This window comes from Pyxicephalus adspersus, chromosome 2, assembly GCF_032062135.1.
Source record: "Pyxicephalus adspersus chromosome 2, UCB_Pads_2.0, whole genome shotgun sequence".
Lineage (NCBI taxonomy): Eukaryota > Metazoa > Chordata > Amphibia > Anura > Pyxicephalidae > Pyxicephalus > Pyxicephalus adspersus.
Genome location: NC_092859.1, coordinates 23,753,587 through 23,761,238, shown reverse-complemented (window position 1 = coordinate 23,761,238; position 7,652 = coordinate 23,753,587). Strand labels below are relative to the sequence as shown.

General features: G+C 42.4%; 1 protein-coding gene across 1 annotated transcript in view; it reads left to right on the top strand.

Moving 5' to 3' along the window:
• DUSP16 (dual specificity phosphatase 16) overlaps window positions 1-7,652 on the top strand; it is a 22,178-nt gene that overhangs the window by 2,154 nt on the left and 12,372 nt on the right. The window contains exon 2 of the mRNA XM_072399978.1: window positions 631-699. The gene's annotated coding sequence lies outside the window, so the exon portion shown is untranslated. The remainder of the gene's footprint in view (window positions 1-630; window positions 700-7,652) is intronic.

Genomic DNA, 7,652 nt, shown 5'->3' with positions numbered 1-7,652 from the left:
GATTTTATATTTTTACAACCATATTGAAGTCCCTGGGCCTATTTAATCTTTTCCCCTATTGCCCTGCTCATTATAAAAATATAGCATATGATGATGATGGGTGTTGGGTCACGTGACAAAAAATGAGGTATATTAGTTAGGCGTAGTCCGTTAAATTAGTGCGGTTTTGCTTTGGTCCCTCACTTTTTTCCAGCATATTTTTGGTTAAATGTGACTTCCTCTGATGAGTCTCAATATATAGAACACATGACAGGCAAATGATGAGTATATATAATCTACCCCATAATAGCCATCACCTGTCTCTGTCCGTCACTTTGCTCTGACACCCCTCCTATGATATGACATCTCCTTACCCTGCCGGGCTGGGGACATCCTCCGAGTCAGGTGACCTGAGCACCTCCAAAAACGTGGCTGGCGGCTACCTTTTATTTGATTTATTTTATATTTTATTCTTTACATATAAGAGCCATGTTTGCCTTTTGTATCTCTTTCATCTTAATACTACTTTATGTGCAGATCAAATTCTGATTGGTCAGTGTCACTCCTTATCTCAAACTTTTTATTAGTTCAGACCGAATATATTTATTTCTTCAACTTGAGTGATTCTTATTTTTTTCCCCTTTTTTTTAGCCTGGTGAGAAGAGCTGCAATCAAACACAACTTTTTATTCAAAGAGACGAGCTGACAAAGAATTTCCAGGTGAGAACTGCTGAAAAATATTGTTTCTTTTTACAGATTTCAACATGTTGGGGTTCAGCATTAAACCTAGAACTGCATGAAACTGCTGGGGACTCTCAGCTTGCAGGACAGTAAAGTGGACCTGTCTGCAATAATAAATTCCTAAAGTGTTCCACTATACAGCAGCTGTATTACTTTTTATTAAGCTATAAGTCCTTACTTTTTAAAAAGGTATTCTTTAGTTCCAGATCAGTGAATTTGCCTAGGCTCAGGTGATGTCATCACTTTGCTGCAGGCAGGAGGAAGCATTCTCTGGCTAAATTTACACTGGTGGTGAAGCTGCAGTACATTTACTGCTTCCTCATGAACTACATGAAGCTTCTCTCTGTGGCAGCCCCAAATGAATAGGGGCAGCAGTGAGCTGTTAGATGTGCAAGCTTTGGTTCTTTAGGAACCAGCGCTGCCAATATTATTAATAAGAATAATAAACTGTATTTATATAGCGCCAACATATTACGCAGCACTGTACATTAAATAGGCATACAAGTGTTAGTCCACATACACACCTGCAATTATTGTCGTTGGAAAGGATCTTCACAATCCTTTCCAATGATAAAAGACTGCACGATGCATGAAAGAGCGCTGTACATACAGCACCATTCTGCTCTATAGAGAGGGTAGAACGATGGAGCGGAAACCTGCTGCACACCCTACCCCTTCCCTTGCATTACGATCGTTTGTCCTTCATCGTCCGTGAATCCGCCAGGACGGTCGTTCGGATGATAGACGACGGGTGCTGTACACACGCCAGATTCTCGCCCGATATAGGCCCTGAGCTGATTATCAGGGGAGAACCATTGGACGTGTGTACCTAGCCTTACAGAGACCACACAATTTGGAGGCCCTATCTTCTCTCTCATGATCAAACTGAAACATTGTAACTTTGTAACCAGTCCTAATGAAGAAAGCAGGGTTTGATCTATGCCAAGCACATTCACTGTGAAGCCCTATTCAGCATAAAGACCCATAAGGACATCTGCGGTTACTCCAACATACATAATAAATGACAATCTATGCATATAAATAGGTTTTTATATATTTACACACACTGATAAAATAAATACAAGCTTCTGTTTATTTAATGAAAACATTAAAGATGGTTCTTCCTTAAAAGAGAGTTAATACCAGACAACGGGGAAGACTTTCTCCTGCACACAGCTCACTTCCAGTCAATGATCGCTCTGCTTTTTATAGATAATTGATTTTCTGCAAATGTGAGTGAGATTATCAGTCCCTCAATCCATGTCAAGTGTGAACAGAAACTTCTTCCCCACCACATATCAAAGTGGAGTCATTCAGAAGACCCCTGCAGACAGTTCACATCCTTTCATGAATAGTTTTTATACAACGTCAGTAACATTCATGGATCTAGTGACAGCCGTCCAGTACCGGCCATGGATGGGGCTGCTATAGACGGATAATAAAGAAATTCTCCAGAAATAATTATCACTTGAAGGACTGTGCTGGCTACATAGACTGCCATAGCAGTGATAGCACATGCAATAAAGCATTTAATACTACTTGAGTATAAGGTCAGGTTGTTAAAATCTGCAGGAGGATATTTTACATGACCATGAAAGTTATATAGATGTGAAATATCTCCGTTAAGTGTTATAGTGATCTAGAACAGTGTATAGCACATCTGTATCTACTATCAGACCTGGCCTAGGATGACTATAATATAAAAGTTTTATACTGTGGGCGCTTGTGGTCACTTTAATATCACTTTATAAATCACTTCCTGTTCTAGGGTGACAACAGCTGTCCCTGTCTTGCGTTGTCACCCTATCACACAGTTTCCAGACAAGTGATGGTTTTAACACACATTATGCAGAGAATGGTTGTCTGTTGTCATTGTTAGGAAACCTGCCCTGAGAAATGCCATGCAGCCATCCCTGTAACAAGGGGTACAATTTACGTTGGTAATGATACGCAGTGTATGTACCAGTGGATTTCTTTTCATTGAAGATTTACATCTACTTTATTTTTGGCTTTGCGTTGTCTATGCGGCAGGCCGCGTGCTTCTCGTTACGCACACAAGAGACACACGAGGGTCATTAATAGGATTTTGTTTGCAGGAAGATTCTGTTCACATGATTTCACTTCCTCTCATCTGATTGCATCTTACATAACACAGCAACATTTCACAGAATCCAGCAATCAGATCCAGGGTCTGTCATCTTAATCCTTATTATAATTCCTGCAAATTATTTCACTGTGGGATTTTGTCATCAATAGTGTGGCCAGGTATAAATCAGCATAAAACGTATCATCAGTGTTGAGGGTTTTATTGTCCCCTCTGATGTATTCCTAATCATCACCATAGTGGGATGAAGGGTGTTGGAGGTTTGGGGGGTCATTAGCTGATTCTAGGCACCACGGCCAGTATATGGGGTGTCCTCAGGCACTGCCCACCTAGAAGCAATCAGTCAGGTTGTAATATACAGTCAGATTATTTTCCTCCATTAGGCTGGCAATCCTTCCAGTAATATTTCCTGTCCTAGAATGACAACACTCTACTATAATTATAGCAAAGCAGCGTTGTCACCAGATGCAGGACTACACCTCCCATCCCCTGTTTTCCATAACATGGAACAGGTAAAAGTTTTTCTGTAGTCTTCGGAGATACCTGGGGACAATGTAACAAATAACTTTTTGTTCTCTCTGGCTTTGATGCTTTCTTATCAGGCAGCAAGAGTTTTGGTAGGATCAACAGGTATTTCTTGTACATATCAAACAGATATACCGAAATTATTTAGATGATCTATTAAACCGTCAGACAGGACCAAATAAGAAAATATACTTGTTTGGGTTCACATAAACTTTATTCAGATATAGGTGACGTGCTAAACTGCTGTCATCTTCTTTGGTGCTTCTTCTGTTCCTGTCTGTAAGAAATCTGTACAAAGAGAAATATGGATTCAGCCAATTGTGACTTACATCATATGTTACCTTACTGTCATACTTATCCATTGCTTCACAACCTAGAAAACAGATCATAAAGGTCAGTGTTGCTAAAAGGTGTTGAAGCCGTTGGATAATCATAACAGGAAAGGAGCTCTGGCTTGGGGTCAGCAATGATACCGTCTCGGTACAGGTTCTCTTTTATGCCCTTCGTATGCCGGTCTTCTCAGCGTTCCTGACTTGTACATCCGTAGGGTGTCTGGGACTGTTTTAGCACATTGCTGCCCCAACTCGCTGCCCATGAAGACCAGAATAAATATGGAGGTAATAGGAAAGGTCAGGACACCATTTATGCTTTTTATTGCCCTGTGTGTCGCCTTCTCTTTCTCAGTGACAATGATCACTAGGACAAATACAAAAAGAGGGCATGTCAAAAATAGTTGTCATTGAGAAAAATTGGAACAGGTGTCCTAGTTGGAAGGTGACAACTCGGAGTGGGATTTACTCTCCTTTCCTGCTGCGTCTCGAGGACAGGAAATAATAGTTATTCCCTACTCCATTCATGGGTTTAGATGCATTTTAAATATATTCGGATCTGCTAAGTTCCTGCAGCTACTTCTCGGTGGATTTTATTAGAATCTTGTATTGTTTTGTTTGGCATGCATTCTGGCTTTCTAGGACCGGTTTGTTGTTAGTCTCAGACCAAGACTCCTGCCCGGTGTTCTGGCTGCCTTGGCAGGCGAGGGGTTAAATCCCATTGGAGGGTGACATCATGTGTTAGTGGGTTCACAGCTGCAGTGACGGGTGGGGGAGGGAAGGGGGGGAGGTTGGACCCCTGGCTGTGGCGGGTTGCAGAGCCATGATGTCATGGGGAAGTTATGTTACATGTAATGGTGGGGAGGCTCTGTGTTCTCCTCCAGGCACTGTGCAGCATAATAAATGCTTACCGAGACGGCTGTGCCACTTGGCACCGGCACCAAGGGGTTAATCCCCACTCTAGAGACATTCAGGGGCCCATTCAGTGTGTCCCAGGGCCAGAGACCTCACACTGCTCTGATTGGGAACTTTTGTCAGTGAGATTTTAACACCTGTGCTGCTGTAATGTTTGTCTTTTAGGGGGAAATAGTTAATGATTTGCTTGTCAAAGGAAAAAACATGGGGAATGCTAATTTCCTGGCTGTGTCTGGCTTTATCGGATCCCCCACCTACTAGATTGTAAGCTCTTCGGGGCAGAGTCCTCTCCTCCTGTGTCACTGTCTGTATTAGTCTGTCATTTGCAACCTCTATTTAATGTACAGCGCTGCGTAATTTGTTGGTGCTATATAAATCCTTTTTAATAATAATAACAGGCCTGAGAAGGTCAGGAGTCCTTTAGTTGGTTCTGATTCAGCATGACACCCGGTAAACAAGTTTTCCATAGTGATCACTAACAGATTTCCTCCATGACAGCTTTGCTTTAAAGTGGACCGGCCAGTCCCCATAAATATATTCATTACACATCACAAGTATCATTTCTATCATTCTGGTCAATTTCTACATGTTATCAGCCGCTCTTTGTCCACCTATTTTGTTATATAGTAATGTGGCTGAATCTGCAGTTTTTATGGTTGCAGAAAGCTACAAATATGGCAGCTTGCTGTAGATGGCGGCTCCCCTGGTCATGTTTGTGTGATTTATATTTTCTGGCTCCTAATTCTGTGTAACGTGTCTTCCAAAGTGACCAGTCAATGGTAGTCAAACCTCTATTATCCAGAGATGCGTAGATTAGCCTCTTGTTCTTTGATAATTCGGCGTGTAATGCATTCTGAGATTAACAGAATCCTCTAATATCTGTGTTCAGGCTGCAATCAACTTCTGATCTGAAATGAAATACAACATGATTTACACCAGTGCGAATAATAAATGTTTCCAGCTCTATTAGCTGAAACTGATAAACCCTTTCAACGTCTACTCATTCCACTGCAGTGCAGTCCTGATCAGCCTATATGAGAGTGACAACTCGGCTCTGCTTTCAGGGACAGTGCAGCATTGTTGTCACCCCATCAGTTGGGGTTCTCTGACAGCAATTTGTAGGGTTTTGCTGGGGGGCTAAGAGCAAATTGTGAGTGCAGAGATAGTTTTAACAGAGTACTGGATAACCTTTTTGTTATTGGGCAGCCATTGTTCTACAATAAAATGTATAAAAAACAACATTTAAACCATATTTTAAATGTAAACAAGAAAAGCCCTGTCAGGTTTTCTTGAGAGATAAGGCGAGCGGTGAGCTCATAGGGCGTGGACGCGGCTATGTCTGATGGGAGTGTTCCTGGCCCATACAAGGTGCAGGTAAAGTGACCCGACCGGTAGAGACGCTATTTAACCCTTTCACAGTACGCTTTAAGCAGATGGAAACAAGTTCATAATAAATCAGAAATTTCTAGGTATATAAGTAATGGGTAATAGTGGTGCTTCTTAACCTTTATACTACCAGGAGCCTTTAAAATACGAAACCCCTGCTATAATTACTATATCCCTAGCTCTCAGTACATTAGTGTGGACGTCTTACATTGCTGGTCAGTGGGAAGAATGTCACCATACAGATAGCCAAAAAGATCATTGGTGTCACCTAAACTGACCTGAGAGTCACATTACCCAAGGAACCCCTAGCATGTGGAGGAAGCTGGGTTAGGGAGTGTATGAGGGTGATTCACAGGCTGCTCACAGAGAAAAGTGAATCATTCCCTTGCAAGAGATATTTCATTTGGCTTAGTGAATGAGATAAACCTTCACTGACTTCAACCACCCAACCATGTGCAAGGAAAAATCCTCTTATGCTACATACACACGTCCAATGCTTCTCGTCTGATAATCAGCTCAGAGCCGATATCGGACGAGAATCTGGCGTGTGTACAGCGCCCATCAACCATCCTTCGAATGACCATCCTGGCGGATCCACGGACAATGGACGACGAACGATCGTAATGGTGAAGGGGGAGAGTGCACAGCGGGGTGCTGCTCCGTCGTTCTCCCCCTCCCCTCTCCAAAGAGCAGAACGGTGCTGTATGTACAACACTCCTTCATGCATCCTGCTGTCCTTAGTTGTTGGAAAGGATTGTGAAAGATCCTTTCCAAGGACAATTATTGCAGATGTGTACCCAGCTTTAGAACTGTTTGCACATGATTGGCTATTCTTAGCAAAGTGAACAATCATCGCATTCATGAAGTTGTGACATATTCCTTGCAAGGTGATTATTAATCTTAGCTTCCTAAATTCCTTTAGTGAAATCTCCCTGAGACTCTTCAAATACTCCCAACCTCTCTTTTTCCATATCTGACATTGTAGGTAGTTCCTCTGTTTTGATGTGTAAGGCTTAAACGGCATTGTGGCTGTGCAACAACCAGTCGGGTCACTTTCCTCTCCCTGGTACATGCCATGAACCCTCCCATCTGATCTGAGCCGTGTCCATGCCCTATGAGCTCATTGCTCACCTTATCTCATAATATATTTTATTACAGGCCTGAGATTCCAGTGACCTCACCTCCCACAGCTTCAGATTACAGCTGGGAACGGCTGTCATTATCGCAGCGTTTCAGCAGGAACAGGTGGCTATTTACTAAACTTTACATAAGACGCCACATGGGTTACTAGAGTTCAGGTTTACAGCACACAGCAAAGTTCTCAAATTTACTCCATGTAATGATTAATTTTATCTTGGTGACCTGTGTTACTCTAAAGCCCTTCTCCAGGGCAAAATCTATTTTTAAACTACCCCCCCTTCCCATCTCTACCTAACTTATCCTGCATACACGTGCACCTCAGCCAATGAAGCCTATCCACATACTGGAGAATGGTAATCTCTAAGCCATGCAGTCTTTCCATACACTACAGACCGGTGATCTCTCAGCCAGGGCAGCCTATCCAATTACTAGAGACCGGTGATCTCTCAGCCAGGGCAGCCTATCCAATTACTAGAGACCCGGTGATCTCTCAGCCAATGCAGCCTATCCAATTACTAGAGACCGGTGATCTC